Source organism: Molossus molossus, unplaced genomic scaffold (assembly GCF_014108415.1).
Source record: "Molossus molossus isolate mMolMol1 unplaced genomic scaffold, mMolMol1.p scaffold_m16_p_19, whole genome shotgun sequence".
NCBI classification, from domain to species: Eukaryota; Metazoa; Chordata; class Mammalia; order Chiroptera; family Molossidae; genus Molossus; species Molossus molossus.
Window position 1 is genome coordinate 39829077 of NW_023425354.1, and position 27416 is coordinate 39856492.

General features: G+C 39.5%; 1 pseudogene; it reads right to left on the minus strand.

Moving 5' to 3' along the window:
* Positions 1-8568: 8568 nt before the first annotated feature.
* LOC118635033 lies at positions 8569-9658 on the minus strand (annotated as a pseudogene).
* Between the last annotated feature and the right edge of the window lie 17758 nt (positions 9659-27416).

The window sequence follows — 27416 nt, forward strand, 5'->3', positions numbered from 1 at the left end:
CTTCCAGGTGATTCATCTGCACTTCAAAGTTTGAAAAGCACTGAGTTCCAACATTCATAATTTAGTAGCAAAATCCATCTTGGTCTCATCTACAAAATGTATGTAGTAAAAGTCCATCTCCTTTATCTAACCCCAGAAGCTGGAGATAAAAGTAAATACTACATCTATTTCACCTCATATACTATTATTTTTATTCATTCACTTCCTTCTTCCCTTCCTATCTGCCTCTCTCCCCTCCTCCCTTTCTTCTCTCATTTTTAAGTCTAGTTTCCCTAAATTGGTGGTAAACACCTTTAAAATAGGAGTTATTTATCCCATAAGTTTACAGATTAGTAAACAGATACCCAAAAGTCTGTCTAGTGATTTACAAACTAACTTTTCTTTTTTTTTTTTTTTTTTTTTTTTATCCTCACCCGAGGACATTTTTCCATTTTTTGTTCAGGTAGAGTGGGAGGGAGAGAGAGGAACAGAGAGAGAGAGAGAAACATCGATGTGAAAGGGACACATCGAGTGGCTGCCACCCGCACGACCAACCAGGGCCGGGGACAAACTGCAACCGAGGTACGTGCCCTTAGCGGGAACCGAACCCGGGTCTCTCAGGACCGCAGGCCGACGCTCCAACCGCTGAGCCAAACCGGCCAGGGCCAAACTAACTTTTGAGGGAACTATATTTAAAAAGTACAATGAGTCTGGCTGGTGTGGCTCACTAGTTGAGCATCGACCCATGCACCAATAGGTTGCCGGTTTGATTCCCAGTCAGGACACATGCCCAGGTTGTGGGCCTGAACCCCAGTGGGGAGCATGCAGGAGGCAGCCAATCAATGTTCTCTGTCATTGATGTTTCTTTCTTTTTTTTTTTTATCCTCACCTGAGAACAGTTTTCCTTTTTTTATTTTTTTATTTTCACCCAAGGACGTTTTTCCTTTTTTTGTACAGATAGAGAGGGAGGGAGAGAGAGGAAGAGAGAGAGAGAGAGAGAGAGAGAGAGAGAGAGAGAGAGAGAGCGGGAGAGAGAGAAACATGGATGTGAAAGGGACACATCAAGTGATTGCCTCCTGCACAACCCCAACCAGGACCGGGGACAAACTGCAACCGAGGACATGCCCTTAGCAGGAACCCAACTCTGGTCTCTCTCGACCGCAGGCCGACGCTCTAACCGCTAAGCCAAACCAGCCAGGGCTGTCATCGATGTTTCTCTCTCTCTCTTCCTCTCTCTCTCAAATCAATAAAGAAATATATTTAAAATAAATAAATAAATTAGCTTCAAATGAGAGAGCTAAATTATTTTCTATTATTCTTCTTACTGCAAAATGTCAACATTTCCATTTTGAAATCAGACAGACCTTAATTAATATACCATTCTGCCACTTGTTGGCTGTGTAAACTTGGGGAAGTGTCTTATACTCTCTGCACTTCCATTTTATTTTTTGGTAGAACTCTGGAATAAGAAAGCCTAGCTTTGAATCTTGCTTCTTCCCCTTCTTAGCTATGTAGACTTGGGCAAGTTATTTAAATTCTGAGCCTCAGTGAAATACAGACCTTCTTCAGAGGTTTATCATGGGAAAATGCATGTCAAGTACTTAGCACAGTGCCTTGCACATAGTATGTGTTTAGTAATTGTTAACTCAATGTTCTTGTCCAGATTTTGACATAAAGATAATTATATGCAATAAAGGTTATTGTGAAAGCTGAGCTAACATGGGGTCTGAAAAGTGTCTGGCACAAAGTAAGTGTTCGATAAGTATTAGCTATAATTGGCTCATAGGGTTGTTGTGAGGATCCAGTGGAATAAAATAATGTGATACTCATGATCATTATTGTTCCCTCCATTTAGAAGGTAAGTCTCACCTCAGGTTTCAGATAATTTTGACTATATTGTAACCTGCAATTTTTATTTATTTATTTTTTCTTTTTAAAATTAATCTTTATTGTCGAATGTATTATAGATGTCCCCCATGTTTGCCCCAATTGACTCCCTCCTTTCTGCTCCCTGCTCCTGCCCCTCTCATCCCTTCCCCACATTATCATCTGTGTCCATTTGTTATGCATACATTCATATAAGTTTTTTGGTTTATCTTTTCCAGACTCCTCTCCCCCCTTCCCTTTGAGGTTCATCAGTCTAACAACAAATTTGTACTTCTTAATCCCTTCACATTTTTCACCCATCCCCCTACACCCCCTCCTATCTGGCAACCAACAAACAGTTCTTTGTATCTATGAGTCTGTTTCTGTTCTGCTTGTTCATTTTGCTTATAGATTCAATTATTTATGGATATGCATTTATTGCTCATATTTTATTGTTTATACTTTTTATCTTCTTCTTCAAGAAGACCCTTCAACATTTCATATAATACTGGCTTGGTGGTGATGAACTTCTTTAGCTTTTTCTTGCCTGGAAAACTCTTTATTTGTCCATCGACTCTAAATGATAGCCTTGCAGGATAGTATAATCTTGGTTGTAGGCACTTGCTTTTCCTCACTTTGACTATTTCTTGCCACTCCCTTCTGGCCTGCAAAGTTTCTTTTGAGAAATCGACTGACAGTCTTATGGGAGCTCCCTTGTAGGTACCTAACTGCTTTTCTCTTGCTGCTTTTAAGATTCTCTCTTTGTCTTGAATCTTCTGCATTTTGATGATGATGTATCTTGGTGTGGGCCTCTTTGGGTTCATCTTGTTTGGGACTTTCTGTGCTTTCTGGACTAGTATGTCTGTTTCCTTGCCAAGTTAGGGAAGTTTTCTGTCACTATTTTTTCTTTTTTTTTTTTTTATCTTCACCTGAGGACATTTTTGCATTTATTTTCAGATAGAGCAGGAGGGAGACAGGGAAAAAGAGAGAAATATCAACGTGAGAGAACCACATCGACTGGTGCCACCCACACAACCTCAACAAGGGCCGGGGACAAACTGCAACTGAGGTATGTGCCCTTAGTGGGAACCGAATCCGGGTCTCTCTGGACCGCAGGCCGATGCTCTAACTGCTGAGCCAAACTGGTCAGGGCTAGATTTTCAATTTCTTGCTCTCTCTCTTCTCCTTCTGGCACCCCCATGATACCAATTTTGGTACACTTGAAGTTGTCCCAGAGGTTCCTTACACTATCCTCATATTTTTTTTTTTATTCTTTTTTCTTTTTGCTGTTCTGATTGGGTGTTTTTTGCTTCCTTATATTCCAAATCAATGATTTGCTTCTTGACTTCATCTACTCTACTATTGATTCCCTGTAAATTATTCTTTATTTTAGTTAGTGCATCCTTCATTTCTGACTGGTCCTTTTTTCTGCTCTTGAGGTTCTCACTAAGTTCTTTGACATTCTCACTAAGTTCCTTGAAATTCTCACCTAGTTCACTGAGCATCCTTATAACCAGTCTTTTGAACTTGGCATCTGTTAGATTGCTTATCTTCATTTCAATTAGTTCTTTTCCTGGAGTTTTGTTCTGTTCATTCTTTGTCTCCTCATTTTGGCTGCTTCTCTGTCTTTGTTTCTATGTATTAGGTAGAGTTGCTATGTCTCCTAGGCTTCGTAGGGTGGCCTATTGTAGTAGGTGTCCTGTAGGGTCCAGTGACACAGCCTCCCTGATCACCCTAGCTGGGCCCTCAAGGTGCACCCCTCATGTGGACTATCCACCCTTCTGTTGTAATTGAGTCTTGATCACTGTTGGCAAATCAATGGGAAGGTTTTACTCAGGTTGATTAGCAGCAAAGACTGGCTGTGCCCACTGACCACTGGCCTCTGACTACCTTGGAGGATCAGCTCTCCAGGGGCCCACCACAGAGAAATACATACTTCAGCAGGGATCTGGTACCCACTGAATCTACTCCTTGAGTATGTAGCTTGTGGAAGTGGTTGGGTGGTGGTGCTTCAACGTGGTCTGAAGCTGTCCACTGGGTGTGCTGTCTCTGGGGCAAGGTCAGCCTCTGCCTGTGTTCTACCTGGGGCCACCTAGGATAAGCTACAAAGTAATCTGCAGATGGCAGCTTCTTGTGCTGGTCTTGGAGGTGCCCAGGCAAAGCCAAGTTATGAATCAAGGCTGGCTGCTCCTAGTGCTAGTCCTAGGGCTACTTAACGAGAGGTATGAGGTTCGCTGCATCAAGATGCTGCTTGTTTGAGAGAATTTATGAAAGTCTGAAACAGGAGGTATCACCTCACACCTGTCAGAATGGCCACCATCAACAAATCATCAAACAACAAGTGTTGGCGAGGGTGTGGAGAAAAGGGGACTGCTGGTGGGAATTCAGACTGGTGCAGCCACTATGGAAAACACTATGGTGTTACCTCAAAAAATTAAAAATTGAACTTCCATTTGACCTAGTGATCTCACTTCTAGGAATATACCCTAAGAAGCCTGAAACACCAATCAGAAAGAATATATGTACTCCCATGTTTGTAGCAGCACTATTTACAATAGCTAAGATCTGGAATCAGCCCAAGTGTCCATCACTAGACGAATGGATAAAAAAGCTGTGGTACATACACACAATAAAGTACTATGCAGCTATAAGAAAGAAAGATCTCTTATCCTTTGAGACTACATGGAGGGACCTGGAAAATATCATCCTAAGTGAAACAAGCCAAACAGAGAAAGACAAGTATCATATGATCTCACTTATTTGTGGAATATAATGAACATAACAGTCTGAGGAATGGGGTAGTCCCAGAGACATGGAAGTGGGGTACAGACTGAAAATCCCTAGAAGAGGGGGTGGTGGGGGAGAGATAAACCACAGAATTTATATGCATGTATGCATGAACAATGAACATGGACAACAAAGCTGGGGACAGGGCAGGGAGGGAGGGGGAGGGGGGAATCAGTGGGGGAAAAAGGAGAAACATCTGTAACAAAATTAATTAATAAAAATAAAAGAAAGAAAATCTGAAACAGAAGCCAAGACAGGCCAATCCTATGATGAAGCCACTGGAAACAGCTGGGGTGGGCCGGAAAGTTGAGTGGGGCAGGGCCTCAGGGAATCACCAGAGTGGGGCAAACTGTGTGAACTAGGTTGCCCAGATATGGTGGCCATCTGCTGCCCCAGGGAAGGGCTCACCAAAGGAACAGTGGCCTCCAAAAGCAAGTCTGTCCAGGAGAAAGCTGCCCCTCCAGCTCTTGCCCCTATGCCAAACAACTCAGTTCTTCCACATATGTCTCCGGTGCCTTTCAAGCTGCCTCCCCTATGCTGGAGACCAGAAGGAGCAAGTCCGAGTAAGTCCATGCGTGGACCCTCTAAGAGGAACTGCCTGGGACTCCAGAAGCCTCAGCCTCCCTCAGCCTCAGTTCCCACTGGTTTTTCCAGCCAGAAGTTATGGGGACTTCTCTTCCTGGCACTGGAACCGTGAGCTGGGAGACCTGGTGTGGGGAGGGGACCCCTTGCTCCTCACAGAGGACCTTCTCAGCCAACTCCCCTCCTGATTTTTATCCACCACACGTGGGTGTGGGACCAACCCTTCTGTTCCTCCACCCCTCCTGCAGTCTTGATGTGGTTCCTTATTTAATTTAATAATTGCAGGACTTCTTTTAGCTCAAGTTCAGGTGGTTCTGAATAATGATTGTTCTGTGTTTTGGTTGTAATTTTGATGTGGTTGTGGGAGGAGGTGAGTACCACATTTACCTACGCTGCCATCTTGACCAGAAGTTTCTAACCTGCAATTTAAAAAAGCCATTCTACATTTTACTTAATTCCCATACTTATTACTTATTTGTATGCTAGGATACTGCAGAAGGCAAGAGCTGAGCATTTCAATTTGGATCTGACTTGGTGATGCTTCTCTGATCCTATGATCCTGCTTCTGAAATGGCCAGTACCATCCAGTCATTCCCAGGTGAATGGCTGGATTTGGACTGCAAAAGGGAAAAGGAAAAGTAGGTGAAAAGAAATGTTCCAAAATATTCAAGATAAACAGGAAGAACTACATCTGCCTCAGAAATAACTTCTTTAAAGACCATGCAAAGGATGAAAAAGAAGAACAGTGGAAAGAGCTGCATCCAATTGCTATGGCAACTGGAATTTTGCAAATAAATACTTCAAAGTAGCTTGTTTCTTAAACAAACTGACCTGTTCTTTCCATTATTTTGGTCCCTCTTCTGTTTCCTTGTCCTCATTAGTGTACACCCCATTCCTATCATACTTTGGAATGAAAGAAAAAGTACTCCTTTTTGAGCCATCTTATCCCCCACAAAATAAAATAAAATCTGGCAATGCATTGTTTGTTCCTACACTGAGACAAGAAGCGTTCCTATTATGTATCAGGAGCTCTGTCCCTTCACGAGAGGCATCATACAGTGCTCCTGAGAGGTGTGGTAAGCCAGGAACCTCTCTAAAATCCTGACAGTCAAAACAGTAAAGTTCTTGTGAGTAAGCTTCCCTTTGCTAGTGTGAATGACGGAAATGCTGCTCTAAATCATAGGAAATGTGGGTAAGATTTGAGTCATTTGTATTCATATTCAACTGACCCAGTTTGGACCCAATGTCCCTTTCCAGCCTAAGTTCTCACTGGTCTCCTGTGCTATAGCCAAACACGTGTACTTGTTCCTGGCACACACACTTTTTTGCCTTGGCTCTTGCCATTCTCTCTGCCTGGAATGTCCTCTCCCCTTCTCTCCATTTCCTCCTTCTGTTTTATCAAACTCTCATCTGTCTTCTTATATGTCTCAAATCAAATCACACCCCTTTCACAAAGCCTTTTCAGATTTCCACAGCTAGTAGAGAGCTTGCTTTTCTTATTTGTGTTCTTTTCTGGTATTTAGAGTTATTTGCATGTTTCTTTTATCCCCTATACCTCCTTGGAACAGATTAAGTCTCTTGTTTATTCTCCCTGATTCCCATAGCATTCCAAACTATAAGTGTCCTTTTTATTTATATTTATCCCTTCTCAACCAATGCTTGACTTACAAGCTTTTTTTTTTTTTTTGGTACATGCCCCTAGTGGGAACCGAAACCAGGACTCCCTAGTCCGCAGGCCGATGCTCCAACCACTGAGCCAAACTGGCCAGGGATACAAGCTTTTTTTGTTTTGTTTTTATCCTCACCCAAGGACACGTTTTCACTTTTTTGTTCAGATAGAGTGGGAGAGAGAGAGAGGAAGAGAGAGAGAGAGAAATATCGACGTGAAGGGACACATCGAGTGGCTGCCACCCCCACGACCAACCAGGGCCGGGGACAAACTACAACCGAGGTATGTGCCCTTAGCCGGAACCGATCCCAGGTCTCTCTGAACCACAGGCCGATGCTCCAACCGCTGAGCCAAACTGGCCAGGGCAGGGCTACAAGTTTTTGATACCAAGGGCCATGTCTTGTTCCCTGTTACATACTCAGCACCTAGCTCATTGCTTGGCACATAGTTAGTGCTCAATAAATATCGGTTGAAGTAATGAATAAAAGTAAATGCTTTGTTGGAAATAAATTAGATTAATTTGAATTATGAAACTTTATATTAGTGGAAAAAGTATAGTATTGACTAGTTACAGGTGCATGGAATACATTCATTCACTAATCAGCAGTGAACCAGGCAAATAAAAATCTTAACTTCATGGTACTGATGTTTTAGTAGGACATGCAGAAAATTAACTAACAAATACAATTAATACATTCAGGTTGTGATAAATGCTGTCAAGGAAATAAATAGGGCAATAAAATAGAGCCAGTTAAAATAGGTGTTATTTAAAGTGTAATTTGTAGAATTTCTCAATCTCTGCACTACTGTCATTTTGGACTAGGTAATTTTTCTTGCAGGAGGCTGCCCTGTGCATTGTAAGATATTTAGTAGCATCCCTGACCTCTACCCACTAGATGCCAGTTACATATAAACCCTCCTGTTGTGATAATAAAAAATGTCTTAAGACATTACCAAATCCCTGGGGGGGGGGGTTACCCCCAATTGAGAACTATTGTGTTAAAGTTATGCCTCTTTGAATTGTGACTTGAGCTGAGACCTGAAAGACAATACAAAAATAAACCTTCAAAATTAGTGAAGTATATTCTGAATGGGAAAGTAGACTACACCACCAAGAACAAACAAACAAAAAACCCAAACAACCCCCCATACACACATACAAACTATAGTAGTTGAAGATAATGGGTAAAGAGGGAAATTATATATAATGTGATTGGAAAGAAAGTCAGGGTTCAATATGTAGTTGTCATATTAGGAAACTTAGATTTTATTTTAAAGCAATTGAGGCCATTAAGGGTATTAAACAGAGCTGTAACGTGATCTGATTCATGTTTCTAATGATCACTCTGACTATAACGTGGCAAATGGATTGGGCAAGAGTAGAAGCAAGGAGACCAATGAGCAGGCTGTTGGAACAATCCAGGTGAAAAAGATAAGGCTTCAATCTGGGGTAATAACAATGGTAATGAAGGTAAGTGAATGGATGCATGATATCAAAGAAGTATAATACAAATACTACCACATAAAATTAAATACTACCAGCTCAGAACAGAACAACCTATGAAGCGAAAAACTAGGCTTCTTTCTCTACCTTTCATAGGTCTGTCTGGTCTGTTGTCTCCATTTTCTATTCAGATGAGTTTCTTTTTTTTGATAAGTTGTAAAAGTCTTAATAACAAATCGATCTAAAGTTTTTTGGAAATAACTTCTACTAAAGATTCATAATCAGGCCCTGGCCGGTTTGGTTCAGCGGTTAGAGCGTCGGCCTGCGGTCCTGAGAGACCCGGGTTCGGTTCCCGCTAAGGGCGCGTACCTTGGTTGCAGTTTGTCCCCGGCCCTGGTCGGTTGTGCGGGTGTCAGCCAGTCGATGTGTTCCTTTCACATCTCTGTTCCTCTCTCTCCCTCCCACTCTACCTGAACAAAAAATGGAAAAATGTCCTCGGGTGAGGATAAAAAAAAAAAAAGATTCATAATCAGCATAGTCTTTCAATGACTATACAAGTTCATCCAGTAGATATTCTCCTTGCATTTAAGTTTCAAGATCATGAAGTGACTTATTCTGTGATCTGTGCCCCGGTTCTGTGGAAAATTGTATGTTCTTATTTTCTCTGACCTTCCTTTATTTCCAATCGTATTTAAAAATGTTTATCCTTTAGAAGTATTTTTTCATTTCAGTTTTACCTGAATCTTCCTAGCATTGTATCTTTTATTTGTTTCTTCTTCTAGATGCATGCTGTATAGTTTTGCACGTAACTTTTTCATGGACATCTCTTTTTTTTTCAGTTGGGATCTCTCTTGTTGGCATTCAGAAACACCTGTTGTAAGATAAACTATCCAGACAGCACTGTCGGTGGTATTTACATGCTGCCCCCCCAGCTCCACTGGCTCACTTAGGTATCAGTCCTCAGTTCTTTAGGATTCATCACTGGATTAATCTCAGTAGGTTGCCATAATATTGCTACAATCATGGTGCTAGTATGGATGCGACCTTGCTTCTCTGTCTTTGGCACTCTGTACTCTTTGCACACCTCCTTCAAATTTCATGTGCTCATAGGCTTCTGAACCCCCAATGCTGGCAGATGCATGTCTAAGCCCACCTATTTCACTTGCAAAATATTCCAGGGTTTCAAAACGCCATCTTTGAAAAGCAGCATATTGCTGATACATATCAAATATCTCTAAAGTAAACAACATTGCCTCCTGACCCCCAACTCCTGCAGTTACCTCCAGGATCAAATCATTTTCATCTGTTTCTTCTGAGGGAACCAAAAGTAAGATAATTCAGACTAGCTCCCTGTGAGCTCCAGCGTGGAGGGGAGGCAGCTTGAAAGGCACCAGAGACATACAGGGAAGAACTGAGTTGTTTGGCATCAAGGCGAGGACTCTATGCAGATGAGTTTCTGTGCATCCTCCAGAGTTTAGCTTGCACATGGTTTTGATTTACCATGTCCTAGCCTCTACAGTACCTTTTGTTCAAGCACCCACCATTTACCAATTACCTCATTCTTTTTTCTTTTTGTTTGTTTTGCTTTTAGAGAGAGAGGAAGGGAGAGGGAGAGAGAGATAGAAACATAGATTGGCCGTCTCCTGCATTCCCTCAATGGGGATCAGGCCCACAACCTGGACATGTGCCCTGACCGGGAATCAAACTGGCGACCTCCTGGTGCATGGGTCGATGCTCAACCACTGAGCCACATTGGCCAGGCCCAGGTGCCTTGTTCTCTCAGCGTCTCAGTTTTAAATTGCTGGGAGAAGGAATGTCACTGGTCTAGTTTGCATCAAGCTGCCCTCTTTTCTAGGGGATATGGAAAGTACAGGTTCACTAAAAATGGAATATGAATGAGAAGACGATTGACACATCTACTGGAGATGGCAGTTTTTAAAAAATTTGTGCTATTTTTAAATATATTTTAAAATTGTGGTAACATACATATAACACAAAATTCACCGTTTAACCATTTTTAGGTGTGAAATTCAGTGGAATTAAGCATATTCACAATGTTATGCAACAATCATCAATCTATTTAATCCTCACCCAAGGACATGCTGAGAAAAAGAGAGAGAGAGAGAGAGAGAGATTGATTTATGTGAGAGAGAAACATTGATGGGCCGCCTTCACACACTCCCTGACCAAGGATCAAACTAGCAACCCAGGCAGGAGCCCTGACTGGAATTGAACAGGCAACCTTTCGGTGCATGGGACAATGCTCAATCAACTGAGCCATTCCAGCAGGCTCCAGAACTTTTCCATCATCCCAAACTGAACTCTGTACCAATTAAGTGGTAATTCCTCTTTCTCCCCTTCCCTCAGACCCTAGTACCCTTTATTATACTTTTTTGTCTCTATGAAATTACCTACCCTAGGTACCTAAGTGGAATCATACAGTATCTGTCCTTTAGTGGCTGGTTTGTTTCATTTAACATAATGTCCTCAAGTTCATCCATGTTGTAAGCATGTATCCAAATTTTATTGTTTGCTTGTTCTTTAATCCTCACCAGAGGAAATGTTTTATTGATTTTCAGAGAGAGAAAAAGGGGGAAATAGATGATAGATAGATAGATAGATAGATAGATAGATAGATAGATAGATAGATAGATAGATAGATAGATAGATAGATAGATAGATAGATAGAAAGAAATGTGGATTGTTTGCCTTCTGCACATGCCGACTAGGGATCGAACCCACAACCTAGGTATGTGCCCTGACCAGGAATCAAACCTGCGACCCTTTGGTGCACAGGATGCTCCAACCAACTGAGTCACCCAGCCAGGGCTCATTCTTTTTTAAAGTTGAATGTTCTATAGTATGCCATATTACTTTTTGTTTATCCACTCATCTGTTAGTGAAATTTGGGTTGTTTCTACTTTTTAGCTATTGTGAATAGTGCTGCTATGAACATTGTGTATAAATATTTGTTGGAGTCCTTGCTTTCAATTCTTTTGGGTACATACCTAAAAGTAGAATTGCTATATCATATGATAATTCTAAGTTTAACTTTTTGAGGACCTGCCAAACTGTTTTCCACAGTGGCTACACTATTTTTCATTCTCACAAGTAATGCACCAACACTTGTTTTCTTTTTTCTTTATGTAGTAATAGCCATTCTGGGTGTGAAAGAGTATCTTATAGTTTAGATTGTCATTTCCCAGATCATTAGTTATGTTGAGCATCTCTTTGTGTTTTTCTTGAACATTTGTGTAGTTTTTTAAAGAAATAGACATTTCTTCAAAATAGAGGAGTCCTTGGCTCATTTTTGAATTGGATTTGTTTTTTGTTGTTGTTGAGTTGTAGGAGCTCTTTATGTATTCAGGACATTAATCCCTTATCAGATATATGATTTGTTAATATCTCATTCTGTGGATAAAATAATAGTTTTTAAATTTAATGCCTCCTAAAGCAAGTATGTGAAATAAATTCACCCAAATCAGCTCTAGTCTTGTGCTAGCTTGCTCCAGAGGTCTGGGTCAACGTGAGACTAGCCTAAAACAAGTTCATATCTAGTCCAGAGAAATCCCTGAGAACCTGGCTGTATTTTAGATTTACCTCAGATATTTTCTTTTCCTTCTTTGAGGATCAGAGAACCAAGGCTCAGGAAGCCATAAATGATAGAGTCAAGGTAAGGCTAGAAATAAAAGACTGTCTTATTACTATCATAGGCCACACCGGATTACTCTGTTTATGTCCTCAATTTGTCTGCAAGTTTCTTGGTAGTAGGCACTGCTATATACATTTAAAACCAGTATTTTTTTTTTTTTGGTACATGTTCCTAGCTGGAACTGGGACTCTCTGGTCCACAGGCCGATGCTCCAACCGCTGAGCCAAACCAGCCAGGGCAAAACTAGTATTCTTTTCAGCACCTATCACATCAGTTTTTGCATAGCAAATCCTCAATAAATTTTTAATTGGCTTATTGATTGATTGGTAGTTCCTTTTTTATCCTCACTGGAGGATATTTTTTTGCATTTATCTTCAGGTAGAGCAGGAGAAAGAGAGAGAGAAACATCGATGTGAGAGAGACACATTGATTGGTTGCCAACCACACAACTGGGGACGAACTGCAACTGAGGTATGTGCCCTTAGCGGGAATTGAACCTGGGACTACCTGATTCACTGGCCCACGCTCTAACCCCTGAGCAAAATCGGCCAGGGTGGTAGTTCCTACTTTTATAGCCAATTATTATGAAGCAGTCTAAATTTTTTCATAAAAGCAATAACACACTGCATTCCTAGCTGAGTATTTGATGTCAAATACAACTTAAAAACTTTTCACTGACCACATATGACAGGAAAGATAAAATTTAAAAGAATATTAGGGCCCTGGCCAGTTTGGGTCAGCGGTTAGAGTGTCAGCCTGCAGTCCAGAAAGACCAGGGTTCGGTTCCCGCTAAGTACATGTACCTTGGTTGCAGTTCGTCCCCGGCCCTGGTTGGGTCATGCGGGTGGCAAGCACTTGATGTGTTCCCTTTCACGTCAATGTTTCTCTCTCTCTCTCTCTCCCTCCCACTCTATCCGAACAAAATATGGAAAAATGTCCTCGGGTGAGGATTAAAAAAAAGAGAGAGAATATTAGGGAAAGCTAATAAAATCTGAATAAAGTGTGAAATTCAGTTAATGGTAGTATACCAATGTTGATTGTGACAAATATACTGTAGCAATGTAAGATGTCAACAATATGGAGGCTAGGTGAGGTATATACAGGAATTCTATTCTTGCAACATTTTTGTAGATCTAAAATAAAGTTTATTTAAATAAAAAGAATTTCTCAATTCTCAAAATATAGTTATGCTGCATAGCTTATAAAAACATTTTTTAGGCAGAATTCTAATATGGCCACTCAAATTCCTGGCTCCTGATGTATTTTCTTTTAGGTAGGAGGGTAGAAAATCCAACCTGTTGTAGGTCTCTCAGTAGTAAGGGAGTTGAGAGTCTTTCAAAAGATTAGAGGGAGAGAAAAGTCTCAGATACTTAGAAATCTGAGTTGAGCAAATAACTTAAGCTGAGAAAATATTCAGGACTAAAGTCATCTTGAAGAAACTATTAGAATTAGTAAAAAGATAATTTCCAAAAAGATATTAAAACTATTGATAACCAGATATTTTGTTGTTGTTGTTGTTAATCCTCACCCAAGGATATTTTTCCATTGATTTTGGAAGAAAGGGAGGAAGAAAGAAAGAGAAAGATTGATGGAACCTGCAACCCAGATACATGACCTTGACTGGGAATCAAACCTGCGACCCTTTGGTCCACAGGCCAACACTCTAACTGCTGAGCCAAACCAGCCAGGGTTGATAACCATATTTTAATAAGAAGCAAGTTTGAAGAGAAGAAGGAGTAGAATTTAAACTCACTTTAGAACATGGGACCGGAAGTCATAAAATACTTGGAGTAGCCACTAAGTGGAGAGAAGGGGATGGCAAATGGGCTAAGAATTTTGACTTCTAAATTCATAAAAATCTTAATTGCATTTTTGGAATATGGTTTTGCCTGCTTTTATTGAGATATATTTAACATATAACATTATATTAGTTTCAGGTGTACAACATAATAATTCAGTGTTTGTATATATTGCAAAATAATCACCAGAATATATCTAGTTAATATCCATCACCACACATAGTTACATTTTTTTTTTTTTATGATGAGAACTTTTAAGATTCACTGTCTGCCCTGGCCAGTGTGGCTCAGTTGACTGAGTGTTGTGCACGCACTGAAAGGTTGCCAGTTCCACTCCTGGACAGGGCACACGCCCAGGTTGCCGGCTTGACTCTGGTAGGGGGTGTGCAGAAGGCAAGTGATCGATATTGTTGCTCTCAAGTTGATGTTCCTCTTTAAAAATCAGTAAAAAATCTTTAAAAAAAAGATGTACTCTCTTAGCTACTTCCAAATATACAAAACAGTGTTATTAACTATAGTCTCCATGTTTTACATTCCATGCCCAGGACTTACAGTATTTACTTTGTAACTATGAGTTGTTGTTTGTTTGTTTTTTTTAGGTTTTTTTTTTTTTAAGAAGTTCATATATAAATGAGATCATATGGTATTTGTCTTTCTCTATCTTATTCACTTTAATGCAACACTCAAGGTCCATCCATGTTGTCACAAATGGCAAGATTTCCTTCTGTTTTATATAGCATTGTGTGTGTGTGTATAATGACATATTATATGTAATTACATATCACATATAATATTTTATATATTATACAGGGTGGAACAAAAGTAGGTTTACAGTTGTGAGTACACGAAACACAGTTTATTCTTGTATTATTATTATTTTTATTTATATATTTTTGTTACAGATGTTTCTCCTTTTTCCCCCATTGATACCCTCCTCCCCCTCCCTGCCCTGTCCCAGCTTTGTTGTCCATGTTCATTGGTTATGCATACATGCATATAAGTTCTATGGTTTATCTCTCCCCCTCATCCCCTCTTCTGGGGATTGTCAGTCTATACTTTACTTCCACGTCTCTGGGACTACCCTGTTCTTCAGACTGTTATGTTCATTATATTCCACGAATAAGTGAGATCATATGATACTTGTCTTTCTCTGTTTGGCTCGTTTCACTTAGGATGATACTTTCCAGGTTCCTCCATGTCGTCTCAAAAAATAAGAGCTCTTTCTTTCTTACAGCTGCATAGTATTCCATTGTGTATATGTACCACAGCTTTGTTATCCATTCGTCTACTGATGGACATTTGGGCTGTTTCCAGATCTTAGCTATTGTAAATAGTGCTGCTATAAACATGGGGATACATATGTTCTTTCTGATTGGTGTTTCGCATTTCTTAGGGTATATTCCTAGAAGTGGGATCACTGGGTCAAATAGCAATTCAATTTTTAATATTTTGAGGTAACACCATATTGTTTTCCATAGTGGCTGCACCAGTCTGCATTCCCACCAGCAGTATACTAGGGTCCCCTTTTCTCCATACCCTCCCCAACACTTACTGTTTGATGATTTGTTGATGGCAGCCATTCTGACAGGTGTGAGGTGATACCACATTGTTGTTTTAATTTGCATCTCTCTGGTCATTAGTGATGTTGAGTATTTCTTCATATGTCTCTTGGCCATTTGTATGTCCTGTTTGGAGAGGTGTCTATTTAGTTCCTCGGCCCATTTTTTCAATTGGGTTCTTTGTCTTTCTTTTGTTGAGCTGTATGAGCATTCTATATATCTTGGAAATTAACCCCTTATCTGATGTCATCATTGGCAATTATGCTCTCCCACAGAGTGGTTGCCTTTCCATTTTGTGATTGGTTTTTTTGCTGTGCAGAAGATTTTGAGTTTGATGTAGTCCCATGTGTTCATTTTCGCCTTTGTTTCTGTTGCCTTAGGTGATGTATCAGTGAAAATTCTGCTGCATATGATGTCTGAAATTTTGTTGCCTACATTTTCTTCTAGAATTTTTATGGATTCATGAGTCACATCTTGTATTATTATTTATTAATTATTGTATTATTTTTCATATGAACGACCCTAAACCTACTTTTGCCCCACCATATACCTTTATTTATTTATTTTTTTTATCCATTTAGCCATCAGTGAACATTTAGGTTACTTCCATGTCTTGGTTATTGTAAATAATGCTGCAATAAATATAGGGTACAGATATCTTTCGATTTAGTGTTTTTGTTTCCTTCTGATAAATACTCAGAAGTGGAATTGCTAGATCATATGGTAGTTCTATTTTTAACTTTTTGAAGAACCTTCATACTGTTTTCCACGGTGGTTGCACCAGTTAACATGCCTACCAACAATACACAAGGGCTCCCTTTTTTCTTTACATTTTCACCAACGCTTGTTATTTCTTTTCTTTTTGATAATAGTCATTCTAACAGGTGTGAGATGATATCTCATTGTGGTTTTGATTTGCATTTCCCTGATAATTAATAATGTTTAGTACTTTTTCATGTACCTGTTAGTCATCTATATGTCTTCTTTGGAAAAAAGAGGATCTATTCAGAATCTCCACCCATTTTAAAATTAGATTGTTTGGCTTTTTGCTCTTGAGTTGTATGAATTCTTTATATATTTTGGATATTAATCTTTTGTCAGAAATCTAATTTATAAATATTCTCTGCTATTCCTTAGTTAGCCTTTTGATTTTGTTGATGGTTGCCTTTGCTGTGCAGAGGTATTATTAGCTTTACGTAGTCCTACTTATTTATTTTTGCTTTTGTTGCCTTTACTTTTGGTGTCAAACCCCAAAATTCATCACCATGACTGATGTCAAGAAGTTTATCACCTACATTTTCTTCTAGGAGTTATATAGTTTTAGGTCTTACATTAAAATCTTTAATCTATTTTGAGTTAATTTTGTGTGTGTGTGGTGTAAGATAGTGTCCAGTTTTATTCTTTTGTATGTGGTTGTCCAGTTTTCCCAGCACCATTTGTTGAACAGATTGTTCTTTCACCATTGTGTATTCTTGGCTCCTTTGTCATAAGTTAATTAACCATATATGCAGGAATTTATTTCTGGGCTCTCTCTTCTGTTCCATTGATTTATGTGTCTGTTTTTATGCTCACGCCATACGGTTTTTATTACTAAAGCTATAAATATAGTTTGAAATCAGGAAGTGTGATGTCTCCAACTTTGTTCTTTTTTTTTTTTTTTTTTTAAGATTGCTTTGACTACTTGTGATTCCCTACAAATTTTGGGATTATCTGTTTTAGTTCTGTGAACAAATGTCATTGGTATTTTGATAAGGATTGCATTGAATCTATAGATTGTTTGGGGTTGTATGGATATTTTAATGATATTAATTCTTCTAATATAAGAGCATGAAATATCTTTCCACTTATTTGTGTCTTATTCAATTTCTTTCATCAATGTCTTATAGTTTTCAGTGTACAGGTCTTTCACCTTCTCGGTTAACTTTATTCATAGGTATTTTATTATTATTATTATTATCCTCACCCAAGGACATTTTTACATTTATCTTCAGATAGAACAGGAAGGAGAGAAGGAGGAAAAGAGAGAGAGAGAGAGAGAGAGAGAGAGAGAGAGAGAGAAACATCAGTGTGAGGGACACATCAACTGGTTGCCACCCACAAGACTCCAACCGGGGCCGGGGACAAACTGCAACCAAGGTACATGCCCTTAGTGGGAACCGAACCCCGGCCAACACTCTAACCGCTGAACCAAACTAGCCAGGGCGGTATTTTATTATATTTGATGCAATTATAAGTGAGATTGTTTTTTTAATTTTCTTTTTCATAGTTTGTTATTAGTCTATAGAAATGCAACTGACTTTTGTGTATTGATTTTGTATTGTGCAACTTTACTAAATGTGTTTATTCGTTAAAGACTCCACCAAAATATTTTTGGTGGAGTCTTTAGGGTTTTCTATATATAATATTTATTGAGGTATAATTTGATACCAAATGATTGATGAAAGTAGAAAATCCAAAGGCTTTGGATTTATTAGTTTTGAAAATGTCCAGAAAGCCATTGAAGGAATGAATGGAAAAGTTCTTAATGGAAATTAAGTTTATGTTGGAAAAGCACAGAACAAAGTAGACAAAACATCTGAACTAAAACACAAATTTGAACAAATAAAACTATAAACTGTAAGGGTGCTAGTCTTTATGTAAAAAATCTTGAAGATGGTATTAATGATAAATTACTAAGGAGAGAATTCTTCTGTGGCACACTCATTAGTGTCAGGGTCATGATGGAGGCTGGCCACGGCAAAGGCTTTGTCTTTGTTTGCCTCACATCTCCTGAGAAAGCTAATAAAGCTGTCATGGCAATTAATGGAAGAACTGTGGTCCCAAACCACCATATGTGGCTATTGTACAAAGCAAAGTGGAGTGTCAGGGTCTCCTTACCAGGAATTATATGGAAAGAATGGCAACTATGAGAGTTGGAAGCAATCCTATACACAACTCTCAAAAAGTGGCAGCAAGCCTGGCCAGTGTGGCTCAGTGGTTGAGCATCGACCCATGCACCAAAAGGTCACTGGTTCGATTTCAGGTCAGGGCACATACCCAGGGTGTGGACCCGATCCCCAGTGGGAGGCATGCAGGAGGCGGCTGATCGATGTTCTCTCTCATTGATGTTTCTCTCTCTCCCTCTCCCTTCCTCTCTCTCTAAAATCAATAAAGAAAAAAAAATTTTTTCAAGTGGCAGCAATATTAGGAAGTAACTTTATATCAATTCTTCTTCAGCTTCAACATGGAAGTACACATCTTTGCAAGCCTGTGATCAGGGCCAAACCTCATCTATCTCAGAATAAACATTGTGCTATCCACTCAGCCATAGCAACATTTAAGCCATAATTTATCACCTGTAGACCACTGCAAGTCCAGGAGTCAAGTCAGCCTGTCAGATCACCAGTACAACAACCCAGACCATGGCTATTCACCTTCAAACTTCTGCCTCAGGACCATGTCTAAACCAAAAATTCAAAAAAGTTACAGGTATTGTAGGTGTCTCAGACTTCTAAAATTTAAGGTAGGAAGACCAGCACCATTCAGAAGTTTGTCCCTATTTGTATGTAAGGTCATGCATGGCATGTCGAATGTATCTGTGTTGACATCAGCTACTACTCAGAAGAATATCATAGGTAAAAAGCTGGTTTCTCTGGTTCCACATCTGGCTGGAGAAATTTCTGGCATACTTCTAGACATGGATGACACTGAAATTCTTTATATGCTTAAATATCCTGAGTTTCTCCATGCCAAAGTTAATAAAGTCATTCTTAGTCTACAATCCAACCAAGATACTGCCCTGAAATCTACTAACAGCACTCCCAGTATTCCATCTGTGTAAGATAAAAGTCCTGCTTATAGAAATGAAAGTCCCAGACAATGGAAACCTTAAACATGGAAGAAAACCATAAACATTAAAATGTTTTTTAAAGAAAAATAAATTTATGCTTTACCAAAAAACATCAAGATAATTGTCTTTTTTTTCTTAATAAATTTCCTTGTAGCAAGCAAGCAGAGGCAATAAAAATCAGTTTAATGACCTTCAAGCTGTTTCTAAAATTGGGAACTCCATAAATATTGCAGTTGATGATTATGGCATTTTTTCCTATGGAAAGCATATTTCCAAAAATATGGCTGATCCAATATTTCTTCATTTCACTTTCCTCCTCTTCTGTATATGCAACTCAGATAACAATTTAAACCAAGTACTGTATCTTATACCCCTTTAACTCCCTCTGACCTTGATTGTTTCAGGAAAGAGCGTATGACTCAAGACAGGATATTCAAAGCTAATAAGACCAAATTTGGGGACCTTTGTTCCAGCTATCAGGGATATCTTTTCTATTAATTGGAGACATGTAACTCCAGGACTTGCTAGCAGCCAGCTTGGCATCAAAAAAGGAGAGCCTGTCTATAAATGGAGTCATTACCAAGGAAGTGGATATTGTTTGAGTCCTGGGTCAAGCTCCATCAGAAGCAATAAAGTGTTTAACATGTATAGGAGCCAATAAACTGGTGGGAGGAAGGTGCTGTTTTTATTTTTATTTAGCCAGTTTCGTTGGATTTTCTACCATTTGCAACGTAAAGAGTCCTAACTGATACAGGTAAGGTCTTTTTTTTTCTTTTCTTTTCTATTGTTGAAAGTATTACGATGTCCCCCTTTTTTCTCTATTAACCCCAAAACAGGTAAGTTCTAATACAAAACTTCAGTAACTAGATTTCTTTATTCTTATTTTTTTATCCTCACCCGAGGACATTTTTCCATTTTTTGTTCAGGTAGAGTGGGAGAGAGAGAGAGGAACAGAGAGAGAGAGAGAGAGAAAAAAACATCGACGTGAAAGGAACACATGGAGTCGCTGCCACCCGCACGACCAACCAGGGCTGGGGACAAACTGCAACCGAGGTACGTGCCCTTAGCAGGAACTGAACCTGGGTCTCTCTGGACCGCAGGCCGACGCTCTAACCGCTGAGCCAAACCGGCCAGGGCTAGATTTCTTAATACACAGTCTTATTGCATCTAGGTAAAGAAAGACACAATTTTAAATTGTAACTCATAGAATGCTTGATAATCTTTTCTTAAAAGTATGTTTTTATTGATTTTTTTTAGAGAAAGAGGAAGGGAGAGAGAGATAGAAACTTTGATGTGAGAGGGCAACATCAATCGGCTGCCTCCTGCAACCTGGGGAATGTGTCCTGACCGGGAATTGAACTGTGACCTCTCAGTCCGTGGGAGGATGATCAGTCCACTGAACCACACTGGCTGGGCTTCATAATCTTTTGATAAATCATCACTCCAAACATTTTGGAGAGAAGTCCAAAAAAATGTTTCATATCATAAATACAGATTTTTAGAATCTATTCAAAATCATTTTGTCTTAATAAAACTAAATGACTGTATCCCAAAATCAATTAAATGGCTGCAAAGAGTAAGGGACTTTTTCCACTTTCTGTGTTTTGTTTTCACTCAAACTTAATTCAAATATAAACACTGATATATTAAGTGGTACATTCAATATTTGCTTGATATTTACCAAGATTGATATGAAATGGATTTCTGTTCTTCCTTTATGCAAACTCGAAATGAAGAAGTAAAAGGTGTTTTTAAGTGAGATATAGCCTTGCCGGTGTGGCTCAGTGGTTGAGCATTAGCCTATGCACCAGGAGGTCACCGGTTCGGTTCCTGTGTGGGGGAACATGCCAAGGTTGTGGGCCCAATCCCCAGTGTAGGGCATGCAGGAGGCAGCCAGTAGATGTTCTCTCTCATCGATGTTTCTATCTCTCTCTCCCTCTCCCTTCCTCTCTCTCTAAAGTCAATTAAAAAAAAATCAAAACATAAGACAAGAATTCAGGAACAACTTAGAGTAAATATATAGACTTGGGGTCATCCACAGAGGGAGAGTTGAAATTGAAGAAAGAAGAGAGAGTACGTAAAGGAAAAGAGAGGAAAAAGAGAGAGAGAGGAGAAATGAGGGTTTTATTGCTAGTTTGAGTTCAAATATGGTTCCATAAATTACCATCTAGTCCAAAAATCACTAGCTAAGAGTCTTTGGGCAAATCACAATGTTTTTGAACCTTAGTTCTCTCTTTAGTAAAATGGATATAAATAATACCACTTACCTGGAGTACTATGAAAATAGAGAAAAGGTAGGAAAAGTATTTTATTAGTTATTTTCTGTTGTATGACAAATTGCCCCCAAATCTAGCAGTTGAAAACAGCAATCATTTATTATTTCACAGTTTCTGAGGGTCAGGGATATGGAAGTGAGTTGCTTAGCTGGCTCGGGGTCTCTCAAGAAGTTGAGATTGAGATGTTAGTAAGGGCTGTAGTCCTCTGAAGACTATAGAATCTGCTTCCATCAGGGCTCATTTATATGGTGATCCCAGAAGGCCTCAGTTCCTTGACATGTGAACTTCTCCACTGAGCTGTTGTGAGTGTGTTCCACCTCACCACACAGCAGCTGCTTCCTCCAGAGTAAGTGGTCTGAGAGAGGGCAAAGAAGAAGCTGTAAAGCCTTTTATGACCTAGTCTCTGAAGTCAAACACCATCACTTCTGCTATATTCTACTCATTAGAAGTAAGTCACTAAGTCCAGCTCACGTTCAAGGGGAGTGGTTTTAAGATCCATCTCTTGGCCCTCGCCAGTTTGGCTCAGCGGTTAGAGCATTGGCCCTCGGACCACAAGGTCCCTGGTTTGGTTCCCTCTAGGGGCACATACTTGATTTGCAGTTTGTTCCCGGCCCCAGGTTTGTGCGGATGGCAGCCAGTCGATGTGTCTCTCTCACATCGATGTTTCTCTCTCTCTCTTCCTCCCTCTCTCCCTCCTGCTCTATCTGAAAATAAATGCAAAAATGTCCTCGGATTAAAAAAAAAAAGATCCTTCTCTTGAAGAGAGGAGTAGCAAAGATGTTGTGGATATATTTTAATATAACAACAATTACCTAGTACACTGTTGTTTCTTGAGACTTGGTCATGGACCCTCTTTTCTACTCCATCAATCTTAACGTTCTTCCAGCCCTGATTTTACCTTAACTTTCCTTTTATTAGCAAATGACACTACCATCCACTCAGTTACTAAAAGCCTGAGTCGTTCCTGATTCTTTTCTTTCTTTGATAGTTCATCCCTTAAGAAATCCATTAGCAAGTATTATTGGTTTTACTTCTAAGATAATGTTTATGTGAAAGTTGGGAAACTGAGGTGGTAGAGATCTACTTGAGACATGGGGAAGCAGAGATTAGGTATGGGTCTCCTGCCTTCCAAAGGCAGTTTTTCTTTCTTTTTTTTTTTTATCCTCACCAGAGGACATTTTTTTTTTTTTTTTTTTATCCTCACCCGAGGATATTTTTCCATTTTTTGTACAGATAGAGTGGGAGGGAGAGAGAGGAAGGAGAGAGAGAGAGAAACATCGACATGAAGGGACACATCGAGTGGCTGCCACCCGCATGACCAACCAGGGCCGGGGACAAACTGCAACCGAAGTACGTGCCCTTAGCGGGAACCGAACCCTGGTCTCTCCGGACTGCAGGCCAACGCTCTAACCGCTGAGCCAAACCGGCCAGGGCAATTTTTGCATTTATCTTTAGGTAGAGCAGAAGGGAGAGAGGGAGGAAGAGAGAGAGAGAGAGAGAAACATCAATGTGAGAGAGACACATCGATCGGTTGCCACCCGCATGACCCCAGCCAGGGCGGGGACAAACTGCAACCAAGGTATGTGCCCTTAGTGGGAACCAAGGTACGTGCCCTTAGCGGTAACTGAACCTGGGACTCTCTGGTCCGCAGGCCAACACTCTAACCGCTGAGCCAAACCAGCCAGGGCCCGAAGGCAGCTTTGCAAGTGCCTTTCTCAGAGGATTAGGGGATAGAAGGAGATCAGCATTGCAAAGGTGTGGATTGCTTGTTAGCATTAAGACTAGCCACCTCCCCCACTGCTTTATTGAAATATAATTGTCATAATATTGTATAAGTTTAAGGTGCACAACATGATTTGTTACACACATGTATTGTGAAGTTTACCATGATTAGGTTAGTTAACACATTCTTCACCTCACATAATTACCATTTTGTTGGTGTATGGTAAGAACATTTAATATTTACTGTCTAAGCAACTTTTGAGTATACAATACAGTATCATTAACTATAGTCACCAAGCTGCACATTAGTTCCCCAGAACTTACTCCTTTTATAACTGGAAGTTTGTACCCTTTGATCACTTTCACTAATTTCTACTCTCTTTTTATGAGTTTATACAGGTTTTGTTTTTCTGTCTGACTTATTGCACTTAGCATAATGCCCTCACTTCATCCACGTTGTCATAAATTGCAGGACTTTCTTCTCTTTTATGACTGAATTATATTTCATTGTATATATTACATAAATATCACACACATATATTTCACATGTATATATCTCATTTTCTTTATCCATTTATTTTTCAATGGATATTCAGGTTGTTTCCATGTCTTGGCTATTATGAATAATACTACAATAAATATGGGGGTGCAGATAGCTCTATGAGATAATGATTTTATTTCCTTTGGATAAAGACCCAAAAGTGGGATTGCTGGAATATACAGAAGTTCTATATTTTATTTTTTGAGGAAACTCCATACTGTTTTCCATAGAAGCTGCACCAATTTACAATCTCACCAACAGTGCACAAGGGTTCCCTTTTCTCCACATCCTTGTCAACACTTGTTATTTCTTGTCTCTTTGATAATAACCATTCTAACAGGCATGAGGAAATGTCTCATTTTGGTTTTACTTTGCATTTTTCTGATGATTAGTGATGTCAAACACCTTTTCAAGTATTTGTTGGCCATTTGTATGTCTTCTTTGCTAAAATTCTATTCATGCTCTCTACTTTTAAATCAAAATATTTGTTGTGCCCTGGCTGGTTTGGCTCAGCGGTTAGAGCTTCAGCCTGTGGTCCAGAGAGACCCGGGTTTGGTTCCTGCTAGGGGCACGTGCCTTAGTTGCGGTTTGTCCCCGGCCCTGGTTGGGTTGTGCAGGTGGCAGCCACTCGATGTGTCCCTTTCACGTCGATGTTTCTCTCTCTCTCTCCCCCTTCCACTCTAGCCGAACAAAAAATGGAAAAAAGTGTCCTCAGGTGAGGATATTAATATATTTGTTGTTATTTTGCTACTGAGTTTTATGTTTCTTTTCTTTTTTTTTTTTATCTTCACCCAAGGACATTTTTTTTGCATTTATTTTTAGATAGAGCGGGAGGGAGAGAGGGAGGAAGAGAGAGAGAGAGAAACATTGATGTGAGAGACACATCGAGTGGCCACAACCCACACAACCCCAACCAGGGCCAGGGACAAACTGCAACCAAGGTACGTGCCCTTAGTAGGAACTGAACCCTGGACTCTCTGGTCCGTGGGCCGACGCTCTAACCATTTAGCAAAACTGGCCAGGGCTTTTTTTTTTTTTAAGTGTAAGGGTTTCTTTTGTTTATGTAATTATTTATGTATGTAAGGATAAAGAGAGATTTTTAAAAAAATTTTTCTTTATTGATTTTTTTTAGAGAGAAGGGAAGGGTAAGGATAAAAAAAAAAAAGATGAGAGTGGAATTACGTTGCAACAATATTTGCAGTAATCATAGGCAAAAACAGCCTGCTTACTTAGGAAAATCACTACCCTTCCTGAAGATAAGACTTGACGTAAATTTCTCCTGTGCTTTCTCTGATTGCAAATCTTGTGAACAATGTCACCTTCAAAAGCATCCTCTTTATAATAAGCATGGAGATAAATTTTGAAGGGTTGTTTTTTATAGTGCCCATAATAAAAGCTGAAAACATTGTAGCCATATATAGTTCAGTAAGACAATTTATTATTATTATAATATTGTTGTTGTTGATTATTGTGTTCAGAAGATAAGCAACTCTTTTCTGGTCTTATTTGATCTATGCCTTTTTTATTGAAAGGATCTAATGTAAAAATTCTTAATCTGGGGCTCATGGACAACATTTAGGGTATTCTAAATTCTCTGAAATTGTATGCAAAAATATTGTGTCACTTTGGAGGATTATAATGTGTCAATGCAGATTCATCAATTGCAACAAATGTTCCACTCTGGTAGAAGATGTTGATAATGGGGGAATCTATGCATGTGTAGGAAATCCCTATATTTTTCTCTCAATTTTTCTGTGAACCCCAAAATGCTCTTTAAAAAAAATTTGTGTTCATGAGTAGGTGCATTTTCCTGGAGAGAAGTCTTAGCGCAGTAGTTCTCAAATTGAACTGTACATTAGAATCACCTAGAGAGTTTTTTTGTTTTTGTTTTTTTAATAACAAGGCTTGGGACTCCAGAAATTCTGATTTCATTGGTCTTGAAGGGCCCGGGACAACACTTAACCAACCGAGCCACAATGGCCAGGGCTACAATTCCCTATTTCCCTCACCCTAAAAAGTTCCTTTGTACTCATTTCCAGTCAATTTCTGCTCCTACTCCTAGTCTCAGACAACTACTAATCAGCTTTCTGTCTCTTTAGAGTTGCCTTTTGTGGAACACATACAAGTGGAATCTTATATTGTATATGAAATGGAATCTTTTGTGTCTGGCTTTTTCCACTTAGCATGATGTTTTGTTTTGTTTTTAAATATGTTTTATTGATTTTTAGAGAGAGAGGAGGAGAGAGGGAGAGAGAGAGAGAAACATTGATGAGAGAGAAACATCAATCGGCTACCTCTGGCACGTCCCCCATAAGGGATCAAGCCGACAATCGAGGCATGTGTCCTGACCTGGAATCAAACCAGTGACCTCTTGGTGCATGGTCGACACTCAGGCACTGAGCCACACCAGCTGGGCAGCATGATGTTTTTGAAGTTCATTCATGTTGTATAGTGTGGTTATAGTTCATTTCTTTTTATTGTTGAGCATATCTGTTGTATTGATATACCTTTTTTTTTCTTTATTGATATTAGAGAGAGAGAAAGGGGGAGAGAGAGACATCGATGAGAGAGAATATCAATTGGATGCCTCCTGCATGTCCCCCACTGGGGATTGGGCCTACCACCTGGGCGTATGCCCTGACCAGGAATTGAACTGGCAACCTCTTGGTGCACTGAGCCACACTGACCAGGCTGGATATACCTTGTTTTATTTATCCATTCACCAGCTGATGTACATTTGGGTTGTTTCCACTTTGAAACCCTATTACAAACATTCATGTACACATTTCTGAGTGGACATATATATATTGTCATTTCTCTTGGGTGGTTATTAGTGAAATTTCTGACTTGTTGTAAGTGTATGTTGAATGTTTTAGTAAACACTCAAACTATTTTCCAAAGTGGCTGTATCATTTTATATTACTACCAACAATGTATGAAGGTTTCAATTTCTCCACATCCTCATCAGCATTTGGCATTGTCAATCTTTTTTAATACAACCATTCTAGTGGGTGTGAAGTGGTATCTCATTGTGGTTTTAATGACTAATGATGTTGATAACCTTTTCCTGTACTTGTTATTCATATATCTTTTTTGGTAAGAACTCATGACTACAAAATTAGTGACACCCAATCAATGCCTCCCAATATGCTATACTCATCCTTACCTCTCTGTTTTTGTTTTTGTTTTTAATCTTTACCTGAGGATATTTTTTTCATTTCTTTTCAGACAGAGTGGGAGGGAGAGAGAGAGAAACATCAACATGAGAGAGACACATCGATTGGTTGCTTCCTGCAAGACCTCGACCAGGGCCGGGTACCGCACTGCAACCGATGTATGTGCCCTTGACTGGAATCGAACCTATGACTCCTTGGTCCGAGGGCCAATGCTCTAACCACTAAGCCAAACTGGCCAGGGCTCACCTCTCTGTTTTTGGCTATTCTTTTCCTATAACTCCAAACACCCTGTTATTTTATGATCCCAAGTTGACACTTTTTAGAAATCTGGTTCCAGATTCACATCCCCTTTAAGACTAATCCTGGCCCAAACTTTGTTGTTGTTTTTTCTTTTTTGTTGTTGTGATTTATTTTTGTTACAGATGTTTCTCCTTTTCCCCCATTGATACCCTCCTCCTGATCCCGCCCCCCCCCCCCCCCACCTTTTGTATATCCTATCTCCCATCATAGTCTGCATATAACAAGAATGCAATAA